General features: G+C 51.0%; 1 protein-coding gene across 3 annotated transcripts in view; it reads left to right on the plus strand.

The window, feature by feature from the left end:
• The first annotated feature begins 2,218 nt into the window (after positions 1-2,218).
• The window catches only part of MINAR1 (membrane integral NOTCH2 associated receptor 1), a 32,041-nt gene continuing 16,682 nt past the window's right edge, over positions 2,219-17,577 (plus strand). The window contains exon 1 of one of the 3 annotated variants that reach the window (XR_004315550.1): positions 2,219-2,397. The gene's annotated coding sequence lies outside the window, so the exon portion shown is untranslated. The remainder of the gene's footprint in view (positions 2,398-17,577) is intronic. The other 2 variants (XR_004315551.1, XM_032468912.1) reach the window with 2 other exon arrangements.

Genomic DNA, 17,577 nt, shown 5'->3' on the forward strand with positions numbered 1-17,577 from the left:
AGGAAGACCTCCCAAGACTTGAATGTGGGGGCTTTGGGGACAGGAGGGGAAATAGCAACCAGGTGAGTGCTTTGTAACTGTGAACACCGCTAGCCAACTTCTGGCTAGAATCCAGCGATGTTAGGGTCTGAGATGTATACTCTGCATGTTCATTTTATGCTGTTTTAAATTTTTTTAAAAAACATTGGTTTCCAAATGGTTTTTCAGAAAAAAATTAAATAAATCTCTAGCCTGCCTCAGCTGAACTAAAGAAGAAAAGCAAATTTGTGCCCATTCTGAGCTTTAGGAAGTTTTGAGTTTTCCTTCTAGTACTTAACGTCTGTGGTGGTATTTTGTAGAGAAATGGGAGAAAGAACAAGAAAAAGTAGAACTTAGAACAAGACGAAAGGCATTTGCTTAGGTTTCAAATAATTGCCCTTTGACCTCAGAGGGCAGTGAGGCCCCTGAGAGGCTCGGCATCACTCTAGCTGTCACTAGACTCCTTACCCTGACATCTGACACTCGTTATTTCTTGGGCTTATGCTTCTATTTGCCAAAAACAATTTTGGGACAAAAGACAGGGACAGTACCTTTTATGAATTTTAAATCCCTGGCACGAGGTAGAATGAACCAAACCAACTTTGCTCCCCTCCCATCTGATCCTTTCAAATCCTTTTGTCCTCTCCACGGAAGGCGTTTGAACTCGCCTCACAATAAGGTACTAATAGGGAAATGGATTTTAAAACTCTGGCACAGAGGAGCTCTGAGAAAATCAAGTAAACACTTGTCACCCCGATCAGGCATTATTTAAAATATCCATCTATTAGCAGGTTCACTTTTAGAGCGCTGCCGCCAGCCACATCCAGGCAGCGGGTGGAGGGGGGCTGAGACAGACCTGCTCCCCTCCCCCGCCCCCATCCCGGGGCTGGTGCTCAGACCACAGGTAGCAAAGGCCGGAGCTGGCATCCTGCCTGCGCTCCGGGAAAAGCCACCGACCACAGCCCTGGGAGAGGGTTCTGTCCCCGCCGAGGTACGCTCCTCCGCAATTCTGTCCTGCAACTCGCTGGGAGCTTTGCTATCCTTCTGCAATGGGATCCCTTGGGTCTGGAACTACATTTTTTTTTTTCTTTTTGCGCTCTTTTTGACAAGGGGCCCCAAAGGGCTGTTAATGGGAGCCTCCCCAGCCGCAGGGACAAGATCTGTATAGCTGGTGGCACCAGAGGCTGCCGCTGCGTTTCAGCCCCACTGCAGCGCCCTGGGTGACTTCGGGAAGGCCTCCAGCTCAGATGGATGTATCCAATTTGACTTTTGGGAACCTTACTTCAGTTTCATTGGGCTTGGGGTGTGTGTGTGTGTGTGTGTGTGTGTGTGTGTGTGTGTGTGTGTATTTGTGTGTACTTGTGCATGTTTGCGGGGCGGTGGTCACGTGATTGCCAGTCGCTCCAATCTGGGTACCGACTAAACCCAGACCAGCCAAGAGGGAAAATCAATGAGCGAAGTGACCATTCTGCCCTGGCTTTGCGAAGGACTGCGGAGTCGTAGGCCAGGGGAGGGCGAGCCGAGTGTACCCAGGGAGAGGCGAGGACACCGTTCGCCCCTGCACGGCCACTGGGGGCCGCAGTCACCTTCAGTAGGGGCGCCGGGAGACGCGAACCCGGCCGGCGGCTCTGGCCGCCGGGCTCCCTCCAGCGCGCAGCCTCTGCTGGCTCTCCCCGCAGCGCTGCAGCCGCGACCCGGGACCGAGAGGACGTCGCTTCCCCCGAGCTCTGGCGGCGCCCGCATTCCGCTCTCCGCGGCTGCAGCTTCCAGCCCGACACCCCCTCGGCGCGTCCGCCGCGCCCCTCCCGGGCCCGCCCCCTCCGTCCCCCGGGTGCGCGCCGTCACTGCCCGTGCGCCCTGCCTGCCGGCCCTGCGCGCCCCGGGCGGGCGACGATGGGGAAGCTGAGCCCAGCTGTCTGCCGCCGACTTCCCGGCCCGCGCTGCTCACTGCTCGCAAGCCTGTGACGCGGCGGCGCCGGCCGAGACACAAAGACCGCGGCTGGGACCGCCCAGGGACTGAGGCCGCGTCCCGGGGCCGCTGCGAGCCCGAGCGCCATGCGAGCCTGTGCCCGCTGCCCGCTGCCCGGGAGGAGCCCGGGCGCCCGCCTCCGCCGCTGTGCGCCGGCCTCAGCCCTGGCTGCAGCCCGGTGGGCACCGCGCAGGTGAGGGCAGAGCCCGACCCCGGGCGGCGGAGGCCACAGCCGCCCCAGCCCCCGGGGTGCAGCCGCGGGCGCGGACGCCGGGCTGCCCTGGAGGCGGAGACCGGCGGGCTCCGGAGCCCTCCCGAGGCGCGGCGTTGGAGGCCGTGCGGACCGCGGCCGGAAAGAAGCGGGAGACCGGCGGGGCGGCGTGGAGCCCGGCGCCGGGGGAGCCTCGGAGGTAACTTCGGAGAGCCCGGGACGCGAGGGGGGCGGGAGCGCACGTGTGCGTGTGTGGGGGGTGCGAGGTCGGTTCGCCCTGTGCCCGCGGCTCGCCGCACGCGCGCGCGGGGTGTTAAGTCCGGGGCTGCGGGCGCCCCTCCCTGCCGCCCCTCGGCCCCGGAACACTGCGGGCCGCCGGGGTGCGGGGGGCCGGGCCGCCGCGCTCTGGGCTGTGATGGAAAAGGTGTGTGTGCTTGACCAAACCTGGTGGAGAGATCAGGGATTCGGGAAGTAAATCAACGGGAAAGGACCGTGCGGTTTGGGGCAAGTTTTCACGGCTGAAAATTCCCTTGTAGAAGACGGTATTTTGAGAGTTAAAATATGCGAGCTATGTGTGCAAAGAGCCTGACACACCGGAGGCGCAAAGTAAGACAGAAAGCTGGACAAACCCCAGCTGGGCCGACTAGGGCATCCAGTTCTTAAATTGAGATTTCCAGTCACGTTGACGTGGAATGGGATCGCTGTTCTTCCCGAGGAGAGAAGGATGTTCAACTTCACCTGCCAGAAAACGCAGAAGCCAGGCCTGGAGGGCGGGGAGCGGGCACTCACACACTGCCTAGCTCGTGCATACGCAGCATTCCCTACCCGTTCCACCCTCGTGAGGCGAGTATTCCTCGGGGCTACCACATCCAGCCGAAGTGATCGTTTGTCTGCTCCCGGGGGCGCCAGGAGCTTCCCGCGGCGTCTGAGCAGCTTAACTGTAACGGCGCTCAATCCAGCATTGTTTTGCTGGAAGATTGTAGCCGCGTGAAACTGTGGTGAACACAGTGGAAGGTGGTTGGTTTCAGGCACTCTTTTCAGTGGGAATTAGGTATCGTTTGGCGAAGACCTAAGGTGGGGGATACTGACTCTCTGCGATAAACAATAGCGGTCTATCCGAGAGGCTTCAAACCCATTTCTCTTGTGGATGGGGCAGCTTAATTGGGAGATGCAGAGCCCGTGCTGCCGCCCTCATGGCGGGGCTGGCAGTGGTTTTATGCACGGTGTGAAGAGTTGCCAGGAGGACTTTGGCAGCAGCTTGTAGGGCCGGCCATGCACCCCCTTCTCCAGCAAACGAGCTAAGGTTGCCACCTAGCCTAGTTGCAGCCCATGGGTAAATGACCCTTCCTTCCCATTTCTGTGGCCAGAAGCATCTCTGGAGTCTTCTCTGCAGGTAGAAGCCAGCAGACTGCTGTGGCCACAGGATGGGATGAGAGCCCTCGTTGCGCTATTTTGAGGACAGTTGAAAGAAGAGAAGGAGGTTAAAGGGCTGGGGCTCCTCATGTGCAGGGAGGGTGCCCCTTTCTGGGCTTTCTTCCTGTGTGTCAGAGGGAGGTAGGGCAGGAAGCGGGAGGGGCAGTCTGCAGAGAGAATGCATTTAGAGATTTTCTTAGGTTACAGGAGTCTGGAAGGAAAGCCTTAAATGGCTGGTAAATAAAGTCTGAGTTTTACTGTGCATGTCTGAGAGATTTGTATAAATCTGAGACTGTGTGCAAATACATGTCAATTGCCAGGGAAGTGATATCAACAATTTGTTTGCATTTCCGATGAGTTTGGTGAGGAAGTGCTGTATAGCACTTAATACTTGGAAGGCAGACAAAGGCCTTTTTGTTTGGATGTGTTCTTTCTGAATTTTACATATGTAATGTTCTTTTTCTTTTCCCCTCTGGCCAAGGCTAGAAGCAAAACTGACGTGACTTTCCAGCTCCTAAAAGCCTTCGTATCTGTTACTCTCTGATATTCCCTCCGAAACATGGAGGAAACATGCTCCGGTGGGGTTGAGATGTCTGTCCTGTCTCTGTCTATGGCACACAGCAGTGGTCTGGGGCCTTTCTTACTCAGGACTTCCCAAAACAAGCCCTTTCTCAAATCTTGACAAATGTGAAGCAGAAACCCGTGTTGCAGCTGTGGCTTTGTGCCCACTGGGCAGGGATTTGAGGACCAGGAGAAGGAGGAGGAAGGCCCTGCTCTCTACTCCTGCCAAGTGATGATGTGTGTTCTCAAACTGGCTGGGAAAGGTTCCAGACTCCTCTGTGGCTGTGTTGCTAAAGCCCACTGATTGGCTTTTCCCACTGACATTTGGAGCTTACCTGTGGACTTGGTGTAAATTGGAAAAAAAAAAAAAAGAAAGAAAGAAAAAGAGGGGTATGGAATTTAGAGACAGGTAGAAGCAGTTGGTGGCTTCTAACTCATAACACGACTTTAGTAAGTTACCTAACTTTCCTGCGTGTTTGTATAAAATGAGAGAGCATCAGACTAGGTCATTCATTCCCTCACCCCACCCCAACCGTCTCTAAGAGTAGAACACTTTAAGTTTAATCTTACAGAAAAGTTTTAAATATATGAAACAGATTAGAGGTGAGGGAGGGACATGGCAGCCTGTTCACTCCCAAGGTAATTTCTGAAGCACTGGTTTGGAACCCCTTAGGGCTCCCAGGACACAGTTTGAGAATCCCTGAAAGGCTTCTCTCTAGAATGTGGCATGTTCCCCCTTTGAGAGTTTGAAATGAAACACTGTGGTGGCCTAGTTCTGTGTTATAAAGGTGTCACACACTGGCCACCTTTCACTGGCACCCAGTCCTCCTTGAGGGCAAGCTGGCCCCACACAGTGTGGGCTCCAGGAAGACCATGACCTCTTGAAGAGCCCTAAATTGCCTGGATCTAGCAAGCACCCGGCAGGTCAGTAGGTACTTGGTAAATGCTGGCCGAGTGGATGAGGACTGGGGGGAGTCAAGTGATTTTGACTGAACAGGGGCTGAGGGCTAGAAGCACCGCAGTGTACATTCTAGGAGGTGCACTTTTGTTTGTTGCTGTATCTCCAGTGCCTAGAACACTGGCACAGGCAGATTTGGGCTCATTACAAGAAAAACCTTTAAACTAGTTAAAGTTGTTACCTGGAAACTGACGGCTCCAGAGAGGTAATCAGCAACACGTGTATGGTGGCTATTCGTACCGTGCATGAAGGTGCTGACTCTCTCCCCTGGGAACATGGAGGCGTTTCCGTGGTCACTCGGAGTGAGTTGTGGCCTTGTGCCTTGCTCGGCCGGGAGCTTTCAGAGTTAGCAGGTGCCTCACTTTTTCGTTCTCCCCTTTCCTCTGCTCCAAGATAGTCAAAGTGCCAGAAGGCGGCTGCTCCCTCAGCCTGGGTCCTGGACCTACAGCGGTGTGGAGCACAGCCCCTCGCAGACTCACATCGGTCACGCCCATGGATAAGAAACCGTGGGTACTTTAAGCTGCTGCAATCTGGGGGCTGCTCGCTGCAGCATAACCTAGCCTATCCTGATGGATGCCACATGTAAAGAGCTTCCGATGATGCTGACTTGGGATCAGAACAGCTCAGGAGGGCAGAGTTCTCCAGGAAGGCCAGCGGTTGCCAAGACAGTGCTTTGTGGGGATTAGGCCCTGGGTGTGAGCCCCACGTGGACAGTTCGTTTGTAACATGCCCAGGCCAGGCTCTCAGAGACAGACTCGTGATAACCAAAGCCCTGATGCGTATAAGACATAAAGTGCTGGTTTAGTAGTTTAGTGGGAAGAAAAGGAGCCTGATAAACGTGTTCACTGAGCAGGGACAAACGCCCACTAGAAGCCAGGTAATAAAAAGAAGCTGCTTCGTGAGCTTGGAATTCAATGTAGGGGAGTCGGTGCAGTGAGCTGGCCGTGACACGCCGAGCCCCCTTCTTTCTCCAAGGTCGAGAACCGCCTGCCGAGTGCACTCTGTACTCACCCGCACACATCAGTGAATACCATCTTAAGTGCATGACTTGTACACGATTACGGTCTGACTTTCTGGTGCTCGGTGATCGCATGCGAGCTTCTGTGGCGGCCTCTTCTACCGGCCTGGCCCGCGAGAGCCGCGGGCTGCGGAAGCTCCGGCCGGTGAGCCCCCACCGGCCCCTCCGCCTCCAGTGTCTTCCTCAGCGAGCCTTCCATCCGCTGTGCGCCTCCTCCCTGCCTTTCCCTTCGTGTCCCGCTGAGCAGTTTTGACTTCCCGTGGCTGATGAGCTGTGATAACCACATTGCAGGCGCTGTGGTAACAGTGGGTTTTGGAGAAAGAAAACCTTTATGCAGCATGCTGAACATGCAAATTTTATAGTTACTTTAGGAGACTTCAAGTAAATGGCTGAGATAACAACCCCCCAAAATCAACAGGCCAGAAGGGATTGATAGCAGTCCCGTGGGTACGAAGGGCTTTAGAACGTCATGGCAGCTGGGAGGACTGGCCACAGTTGTGGGAAGGCCAACCCAGAGAGACAAGGAGTGGGGGCCTGTTTCCGGAGTTGAAGGTGAAGAAAAAGGAAAGTCATTTGGCCTTGTGGGTACAGGACCGGGAACAGGTAGTGAGGGGGTGGGGGTGGGGTGGACGGGGGTGAATAGTGAGGGGGGTGGGTGTGGGTGTGATAGTGGGTGGGGGTGGGTGAGGGGTCATAGTGGGTGGGAGTGGGTGGGGGTGAGTAGTAGGGGGTGGGGTGATAGTAGGTGGGGCCGGGTGGGGGTGGGGAGTGAGGGAGAGTGGGGAGTGAGTGGGTGGTGGTGGGGTGGCAGCTGGTGGGGTGGATGAGGGTGGTGGTGGGTGGTGGGCGGTGAGTCCAGTGGGTAATTGGCTGTGGGTCCTCCCTCCTGTCCCACTGCCATGGCGCACTCCCTGCGCTGTGTCCTAGCAGACCTCTCCCACTGAACTGTGAGCCCCTGGAGGAGTGGGCCAGTGTCTAGGTCCTCATCTCGCCCCGGTGACTGGCACAGAGCTCTGGCACAGGTGGGGCAGTGAGACACGCCGTGGCATGCAGTGGGGAGTGTACCCTGCACTGGGTGATTCAGAGGGCCCTCTGCGGGGACAGGGGTGGCCTGGCTCTGTAGCTGCTGCAGGAGGAAAAAGATTTAATGATTCAGTCCCCCATAACCTCCGTCTGAGTCAACACTACAGTGTGGCCACCAGAAAGATCCTTAGCTGAAAGATGGTGTCCAGAATGAGGGAGGAGACTTCTGTTATTGCCTGCACTTCAGTATAAGGAGGCTTAACTCATGAGCCACTTGGAAATTATTTAAAGCATCACGGATCATCAACACCAAGATATATCTCGTCTAGAATTCCCAAGCAGCGGTCAGGGCACTGACCGTACCACAGCCTCTTGGGGATCTTTATAAATGCAGACTTCCATGCCTCGCCTCAGATCTGCTGAGTCGGAATCGTTGGGCACGAGGCCTGAGCCCCGGTTTATTCCCCACGTCTCCAAGTGCTGTTTGGAGTTGCCTGAGGAAGGGGAGGGTCCGAGTCAGAGACCACATCCCCATCAAAAGGAAGGATTCGAGGAGTTTCGGCCAGATCCTGGGGTGAATGGTTGGAGGACGTGGGATGGACCAGTCCCCAGGGACAGGGTAGGACCAGTGGGAAAGTGGAAGAGGCTGCCACGGGGATTGTGACTGTTCCCATGTCACGATCATGCCCATGGGCATGGGTCAGGGTTATCCTGAGCTCTGAGAATGGGGAGAGGGACATGACAGTGCGGCCTTCCATATTTTCTGGATTTTAAGATGTATTTCAGGAGTACAGTACAGGAACGTCCTTCTTAACATCATCAGTTATCATTGCCCTTAGCTGCCAGTCGGCAGAGGGTTCTAACTGATCGGCTGGGCAAAGCAGATCTTATTTTATCGACTAGAGCCAAGCATTTGCCTTTTGAGAAGGAGCGGAGACCCTCCAGTTCCGTCTACCTGAAACATGCGCAAGCGGAGGACCAGCCTTCCTCCCCTCCCCGTGTGCCCTGGTGGCCAGGGATTCAGGCCCTCCAGTAAAGCGCGCTGTGGCAGGCAGAATAACACCCCCAAAGATGCCCGCGTCCTCATCCCCAGAACTTGTGAGTACGTTACCTTCCATGGCAAAAGAGACTGCAGATGTGATTATGATCTTGAGATGGAGGGATTATGCTGCACTATCTGGGGGCCCAAAGTAATCACAAGATTCTATAAAGGGAAACAGGAGGCAGAAGAGTCAGCAGAGGAGACGTGACCACCGGAGCAGGGCTCAGAATGAGGTAATTTCTGGCTTTGAGGATGGAGGAAGGGGCCGTGAGTCAGGGAAGGCGGGCAGCCTCCTGGAGCTGGAAAATGCGAGGAAACAGGTTCTCCCCTGGAGCCTCTGGAAGGAATGCGGCCCTGCCAATACCTTGATTTAAAAAACCCATTTGGACTTCTGACCTCTAGAACTTTAAGGTGATAAATCTGTGTGGCTTTAAGCCGCTGTGTTTATGATAACTTGTTACAGCAGCCATAGCAAACGAATACAGCACAAGCTCTGAGATGGTCAGTATTTGCCACCTAAGTGTGGGGCTTTGCAGAACCAGAGGCAGGACTCTGACTTATTCTGACGGCAGTGACATTCTGGGGCTCTGATCAGACCTTCACCTTGGTCAGTGTCTCTTGAGTCCTGAAACTCTACCCTCTCTAAAAATGAACCCACGGATCCCAGAGGTTCCATAGACCTCAGTTTTGGAAACATGATAATAAAAATTCAACACTGTCCCCAAAGTGTGAACAGTCACTGAGACTACATAGCCGTGCCCAGTTATAAGGTGGCCCACACTCGGGATCTAGAATATACATTTACATTTATTACTGAAATGAAAACAAACAGTTAAACGAAAACAAACAAACACGGAAAAATGGCATACCATTTTTTCCAAGTGGCATATAAAGGAAAATATATGCAAGCAGGGTTGGGAAAACTTTTCTAAATGAGAAATGAACCAGAGGTTCTTATACTGTTAGGAAGTATTTTGACTTTCAAAAAATGGTATCTGACTGTACCTCTCCATCCCAAAAGTCATCATCTGGTCCAGGGCTTCACCTTTTGCTGAGAGGTCAAAGGTCAGGAGGGAGACTGACACAGGGATGAGCTTAGGTGGAAAGAGCGGAAGTAGAGGGAGCTCCTAGCGCTCATTATTATTTCACTCTAAAATGGAACATGAGCAATACCTGAGCATTGGGAAGCTATTTTTGGAGATATTTTGATAAATAATAGAGTCATGTTGTAACTAAATATTGTATCAGAGACAATACACTAATAAATAGTGTTTATTTGCACATCATATTGTACCAAGTGCCTTCATGGCCAGCCAAACATGCCAGTCATGCTTCAGCCGCAGGGCCTTTGCACTTGCTGTCCATTCTGCTTGCGATGCTTGCCTTCCTCCTTATGAAAGGTAGGTAGGCACATGGTTTGCTCAGTTACCTGTGTGAGGACTTCATTCAAATATAATCTTTCCCCTGAGGACTTCTCTGAACATCTTATTTAAAATTGCAACCCCCACCTCTGGCCCCGTACTTTCTAACCCCTCCTCTATTTTTCTCCACAGCACTTTCCACTGTCTGATCCGTAGTACATTTTACTTGTCTATTTTGCTTAGTATCTGTCTCCTCACCTAAAACATAAGCACATGAGGGTAGTTTTTTTGGTCTGCTTTAACATCCTTCTGTATTTCCAGTAGCTAAAACGTGCCTGACACAAACCAGTTACAAAATAAATATATTGTGAATGAAAATGCGAGTGTCTCATTTGACCCTGTTAGTAATTTTTTTTCCAGATGAGAAAACCGAAGATCAGAAATGATAACTTCCTTCCACAAGTTTTCGTTGCCCGGATTTGCCTGCGAATCCTTTCTTCTTTATTTTTTATTAGAAAATCACATATTCTGAACATTTAAGTAATACAGAAACAAAGGAAAGGGAAAAGCACTGAAGGACAATTTTTAACCTTGTGGTGTATAGGATGTGCGTGCATATAGACAACTTTACATCATATTGCAACACGCCATTTAGAAGCACACTTTTTCACTTAAGAATACGTCATTAAAAATTAAACATGTCAAGTAAGTGTATTTCTGCAACATGGCTTATTAATGGCTGCATGATATTTCATCATATTGATGTACTATAATTTTATATAACCGATTATTAGACACAAAAGATATTGCTGATTTTTTTCTTATTATAAGCAACATTAAAGAGAATGTATTTGAGCACTTTTTTTTTTACATAGATCTGATTCTTTCCTTTAGATAAATACTTAGAAGTGTGGATTTGTTTTATTTAAAGGACATGCATATTTTCACATTTTATGCAGATGACTTCCTGTGACAGTCACACAGGTTTCTTTCTCCCTCTCCTGCGGTGCCTGGGAGAGCCTGCTTTCCCACATTCTCCCCAGCAGTGTCATGAGCCTCCTCCTTAACCAACACCAGTGCAGCTGTCGAGTGGAAGAGCCTGGATTTAACTTGGGCAGTTTAGCTCCAGAGTTTGTGATCTTTAACTATCATGCCATCCTGTCTGTAACAAATACAAACTATGTTCTGATTTGATTTTGACTGATGGTGTATCTTATTCTAGCCTCATACTTTCAACCTTTCTGTGGCAACTTAGGTATATCTGTTACAGGGAGCATTTGGCTGCAATATTTTTAAAAATTTAAAAAGCTGGAGAGCTCTATCTTCCAGTTCACTAATTTCCTCTTCATTTATGTCTAATATGTTACTTGACCTGTCCATTATGATTCTTGTTTCAATGACTATTTTTAATTTCTAGTAGTACTGTTTAGTGCTTTATCAGATGTATTTGTTTTTTTTTTAATATTTTCTTTAATTTGGATTTCCAACATTTCTAAATACCTTTACTTATTTAAAATATACTTACAGCTTTTTTAAGATTGCTGTCCTGTTCTGTGGTGCTCTTGAAGTTTTAATCCCCCTGATTATTTTGTGCCTGCTGACTTTTGCTCACCGTTGAGTATTTCTTCTTGTGTGTTGTAATTTTTAAAAATAGTAGTCAACATTAGTGTGGCTTCTTTTCTCTGTGGGGCACCCTTCATTGTCCAGAGCAGTTTTGCACTTGTTTTGCTTGTATCCAGGGATATAGTCAACCTGACCCTACTTGCACAGTAATTTCTTAGCTCAAGAGTTCTTGAACCATCTCGCAATATGCATTTGGGCCCTGAAGTATTTAAGGTATGGGCCCTGTTTTACATTCCAAAGGGTGACTTTTTACTTCCTTTACCTGGAGTCCAGGGAGAGGCTGCCAAGTTTCCTTGCTTCCTATGAGCAGATTTTTTGTCTACGTCATGCTTTCACTTAAAGGTAGAGAACAGTCTTTTGAGGCTCCCACCTTTGCGCAGACATCTCTCCCACCACCATCCCGGAGGGCCTCTCCTGTTCTAACTTGGGGGAAAACCCCTGCCTCAGGTCCCCCAGCAGCTCCATCACCAGCTCCTCTGCTTGCCTGCATACTCTTCAGTCCTTTCTCTGCTCTTGGCATCTGGACACTTACCTCGCTCTCTTGCAAGCTTAGCCACACTCATTAAGAAAAAGAAATCACATTTCATCCAGCATTTTTAGGTGTTCAGAATGGGAGACTTGTCCCATTTTCTAAGCTGGCCTTCTCGCCAGATCTGGAAATGCGTCATGTCTTGTCTTCTTATTCAGGGGCTTTGCACTATGGTTGAGCTCTGTGGGGATGCGTCTTGGCGAACAGTAGCTTAGCCCCCTTCCCAACTCTGTGCTGCCCTCTTTAGCGGTTTTGTGGAGGAAAACTGCTGTGAGGAGAGAAAGGGGTCTCCTTTCAGTTGGAAATTTATTATCGGTGACACAAGGGATATAGAATTCCCAGCTGTGAATTTTAGATTTCTAGATGAATACCTTCCTTTTACAGTTTCATTGAATCCATAGCTTCACCGAATCAGAGTAGCATGTACCATCCTGAGGAAAAAAACCCAAATCCCAAACAAGAAGCCAGGCCAGTACCCAGGCTGGAATTACCCAAGTGCTGCAGAGACATTCTTTTCAGTGTGCTTTTCAGGAGTGAAGTGAGGACATAGTGCCCATATTCCATCTTGGCACATAATTTCAGCGTTGAAAAGATCGATATATTATTGCATCCGGGAAAGTTTTAATACGAACACTTTATAACCGAGTTTCGCTAATCCAGTTCAAGGTTTGTATCATTTGTTCTCATCAGATTTTGGAGTTGTTGGCAGAAGGGAAGATAAAACCTTTCAGGGAGTTGGTGGAAATGAAATTCAGGGAGCTTGTCTTCTGTCCAGAGATTCATGCAGCCATCCTGCAAGTTATGTCCCTAAATCCTGTCTCGTTCTGCTCTGTTTTGATCAACATCAGATGTCAGCACTTCAAGTAGTTAAAAATGCACAAGGTTAACGAAAAGGTGAACATTCGTTTTAGCCTCGTAGACTGGACAGCAACCTTTGTCATGGTTGGAACATGACAGGAGAAACTCACGCAGCGTCAAGAGGTATTAGGAGGAAAAAATCGGGCATCTGGTTCCTGCCCTCCTCAAAGCTACAGATTGCTGTGTGCTGGAAACAGCCTCGGATCTGGAGTTTGAAGAGCCTGGGGTTCTCCTGCAGGCTGCGTACATGCAGGAGGTGTTGCAGAGGGAAGGGAATGTGGATCCCAGCCCCCACCATCTGCAGACACAAGTCCAGGTGCCCGGCCCAGGTCCAGCGCCCTGCCTTCTCTGAATCCCCCTGCTTGCCCAGCCCCACCTCCCTCTCTCCATCCCGACCACACAGGCAGACCCCGCCCCTCTGCACCTTCCTGCCTCCTGCCCTCTGTTCCCTTCCTCCAGACCCTCCTCCTCTTCAGTTTTCCAGGCACTGCCGTCGTTGGCGCCTCCTCTGTGAAGCTGGCTGGGGTTCACCTCACTCTCCCTGTGTTCCCAGCCCCTTGTTTCTGCCTCTCAGCACCTGACAGTCAGGACTGGCATTTTTGCAGACACGTGTGAAACCAGGCGAGGTGTCAGGAGCCTGGATCCTGGGGCTGATTCTGCCGTGAACTCTCCGTGAGGCTTTGAACAGTTGTCCAGTTTGTAAAAGTGCAGGGCTTAGCCTGGGCGTTCACTGTGGTCCCATCCAGCCCTGACCCTGATGATTATTTTCTTCTCCGAGACGGTGGGCTCTGTGAGGGCGGCACCCTCATCCTTTGCAGCCATACCTTGCAGAGCATTATGTACATAGTAGTGCTTGGAAGGCTTGTGATTGGCCGAATGCCTGCAGAATCTTCGAGAAGGCAGACACACAGGGTGGGCGTCAGGTAGGTTGTGACGGGGGGCCAGTCTCGGCTTGGGGTAATGTGTGATAAGGGAGCTGAGAGGACATCCCTGTTATTCTGAGTGAGTCATTCCAACCTCTGGCCTTCCAACATCCTCATGGAATCAGTTTAGGGACCTTCTTCTTGTTTAAAAATGGGCTGAATATTGAACTCTGCAAAAACCTTACTTCCCTTCTGAGGAGATGTGTAACCCAGACAGAGACCGTAACTCATGGATTTAATGAGAGTCTCTGAAAGCATGCGACTGAGGACAGAGTTTTCTACAGCAGGAAACGAAAAGTCTTGAAAGACATCGAAAATGTGAAAAAGAGGCCAGATAGGCACAGGTGGGTCTTGGCTCTCTCTGTAGAATGGAACCATTTTTCAAAAAATGCTCTTGTGGTCCTCCTTTACCACCTGCAGGAGGCGCTGCGAGGCATAAACTGACTGCCACCCTCAGACTCCCCACTGCCACTGCTGTTCTGTGAGCGACAGCTGCCATTTGTTGAATGGTTGTCATTTGGGAGACACTTTAAGTGCTTCACATGAGCTTGCTAATTAAACCCATTGCTACAGGTGCAGAAACGGAGGCTGGTGACTGGAGGTGGCGTAGCTCGTGACGGGCGCGGCTGCCATCTGTGTGCTCTTCTCAGCTGTTAGGTCTCACTGTCTCCCACCAAAGCCAGCCCCTTGACTTTCTAAATGATGCTTCTCAGCCCCTCAGGCTGAGGACCCATGCTTCAGAAAGACCTGGGTGGCTTTAGAAGCCCCCGAGGCTCTGGACCCCTCCCAGGAATGCTGATTTAATTGGCCGGGGTGGGAGGGCTAGAGCTCAGCTTGACTGAAACCATCCCAGGCAAGTGGCTCCCGTGTGAGACACGCTGTAACCGCGGCGCAGGCAGACGCTGCTGAGCACAGCAAGGGAACAACTAATTCAGACTCTGCGGAGCAGTGAGAGGCTTGAGGGGAGAAGGGCTGTTTGGGGAGAGCCCTGGAAGGGGAGCAGGATTCCCAGGGTGTGGGCAGTGAGAGGGCATGGGGTGTTCCTGTGGGCAGAGCAGAGAGAGCCAGAGGGGATGTAGGTAGGGGATACCTGGGGGCCACTGGGGTCCCAATGAGGTCCTGATGGGTCTGAATTCCAGGTGCCCAGCTGCTCATGGGGGCCCAGGCTGGTCTCCCTGCCCCTGGGGGGCATGGCCAATACTCAGCAAGTAGCTCCCGAGGGGTAGGGGTAGTGGCCAAGCCACGCAGCTCCCGGTGCCCTGGTGGAGGGTCTCCTGCCTGGGAGGTGCCCCTGCGGAGGGTGCCCGCCCTCTCCAGGTCCCGCTTGAGGTTCCTGAGAAACTGGTCACTGCAGGCGATGCGCTGGGGGCTGGCCTCCCGAATGCTGGTGGGTGGCTATGTTGGCGCCTTGTCCTTTCCCAAAATAGGCATCAGATTGTGCTGGGAGCTTAAGAATGTTCCAACCCTGAGGGCGCGCCTAAGAGAGACGTGAGAGAGAGAGTGTGTGCACACCCACGTGAGTGTGTGTACTTGAGTGTGGGGGTGGGAGCGTGTGTACCTGGGTGAACTGTGGGAGCGCGGATGTGAGCTGAGAGTTGTGTGTGTGATTGTGGGTCTGCTGTGAGTTGTGTGTGTGAATCTATGTGTGTGTCTCTGCGTGTCTCTGTGAGTCTGTATCTGTGTATGAAGGTACCTTTGCGTGAATGTGCGCCCCTGCGTGTGACTGTGAGTGCACGAGTGTGTCTGTGTGTGTCCGTGTGAACACACACAGACACGTTCCATGCAGGGTCACTCAGTCCCTAGAGATTTTGGGCGGATATGCCTTCCTTGCTCTGTGCTCCCTGAAAAAAGAGCCTGGGCTTTGTCTGTAGCCGGATTTGGCTTCTTGCTCTCAGTGTCATTCCTCTGGCCTTACTGTCCTCTTGTCCCCTGCTTCAGTGGATGAGAGGTGGCGCCTCCCCCTCCAGGCTGTTGTGGACATTTCATATGAAGCCCAGTGCATAGCAGGTGGTCAGGCTGCAGCGCGTGTCCCACTCGGCTTGCCCCCGCCGGTTCCCTTCCATCACAAGGCGGTGATGCTTTACCTCCTTCTGGCACGAGACTGAGCCTGGTGCTCCGTCCCCAGCAACCCCAGCCCAGGGAGTAGTTTACTGGGGCCCCGAACTCAACATTGGACCTCAGGCAACTCATGTCACCTCTCCAGATGATACGTTTACATCCCCTTCCTGTTCTTCGGCTTCCCCATCTGTGAATCAAGAATGCACTTCCCACACCACCAAGTTGCCTATGTGGCCAAATGAGGTAGCCCTCCAGGGGCTGCGTGCTGCAAGCTGGGTCCTATGATGCTGTTACAGAGCTTCAAAATCTGCTTTTCCATTGGTCCCCGCTTTGCTCCTTATCCCCCTGGGGCTTTCACTGGCATATTGTTGAAAATCTGTATGGAGTTTCTCCATGGTGATTAATCGTCACATGCACACAAGCCAAGCACAAGTCTGCACTTGTACGGGGGGCGTGCACCTACCCGCCCCTTCCCTGGCCGCTCATAATCCCCTACATTTCAGTCTTGATAAAAAATGATTCAGGCTTAGCATATCACTTGTGTTTCCTTTATTCACTTCAGGAGACACTGGACCTTGGCTTTCCAAGTTCTTTTTTTGACCTGGGATGAATAAAATTTTAGCCATGCAAAGTAGAATAGAAAGTTGAGACAGCCGTGTGGGAAAGCGGGGTCTGGGGTTTGTGCGTGGTGAGGGCCTAGCACCGGGTCGGGCTGCAAGTCCCGGCTCTGATCCTCGTTGCTTCTAGTAGCTGCCTGGAGTCCTCCAAGCCTGTTTCCGCCTCTGTTGGAGAGTCACAGTAACAGCGAGAGAAGCCTCATGAGACTGTTATAAGAATTCAAGAAAAGGGTGCCTTGGAAAGGGCTTTGGAGCTGTAAATATGATGTGTGTGAGTTCCAGTTAGTCTTCCCTCAGTTTCCTTTGTTTGCCCTCCGCTCTGGTTTCTGTGCCTGTTTATCTCCTTGAAGATCAAGTGTGGCAGGTTGTCCCCACCTGTAATGAACCCATACATCCTGACACGCAACGCTTCCATCAGAGGGATTCGGTGGCTGGGGTGCAGCAGAGAGAGTTGTGTGGGGAGATGTGGGCGTCCCAGTGACTTGTTCTGGGCAGGAACAGAGTCTCTTAAGGCTTCATCCGAACCACTGGTCCCTGCATGTCTCTGCCGACATTCACGGAGAGAGCTCGCTAATGTGTGTAGATGCCCATTAGAAGCACTGCCCTCAGGATGGAGAAGCAACACATGGTCCAGAGCAGCTGAAATTTAGCCCAAAGAAAAGACACCGTTCCCCTAGAAAGTGGGCTGGCCATGTGTGAGCTGAGTCGTCTTTAAAATCAAAAAGTCAGGCAATCATCAAAATGCCTTGTCTAAGCAGGGAGTGACTGGGAGGGTAACGTGTGCAACTGGATGTTTCCTTGTAAATCTCAGAACCTGGGTCCGTTTTTATCCACAAGGAGCTTTACTTCCTCTTATGGAATTTTGTTAAGCTTTTGGTTTGGTATTTAAAATTTTTCCATCCAAGATTTGTTAATGTCGATTTTTCTTTCCATTTCAAAATAAAGTTAATTATTGTTTGGTAATTACAAAATAACAAGTGCTCATGGTAGGAATTTTGGAAAAGAAGGGAAATTATAAAGAAAATATTAAAGTTACCCATCAAAGAAAAAGAACTGTGGTTGAATGGGAAGGGGCATGAGAGAACTTCCTGGGGCAATGGGGAACATTCCAGAACTTCGTAGGAGTTTTGGTTATAACACAGGCATACACATTTGTCAAAACTTCAGCAGATGCACACTTAAGTTTTGTGCACTTCCTTGTATATAAATCTTATATTAAAAGAGAAACTATACACAGTTATTGGACTTGTGTTAATTATGTGCACGACGAAATCTTTAGGGGAGAGTGTACAGATGTCTGCAATTTACTTTGAAGTGCATTAGAAAATAAGATGGCTTGATGAAGGATAGATGGATAGATACGTGATAAAGCAAACATAGTAAAACGTTAATGGT

Source organism: Camelus ferus, chromosome 27 (assembly GCF_009834535.1).
Source record: "Camelus ferus isolate YT-003-E chromosome 27, BCGSAC_Cfer_1.0, whole genome shotgun sequence".
Classification (NCBI taxonomy): Eukaryota; Metazoa; Chordata; class Mammalia; order Artiodactyla; family Camelidae; genus Camelus; species Camelus ferus.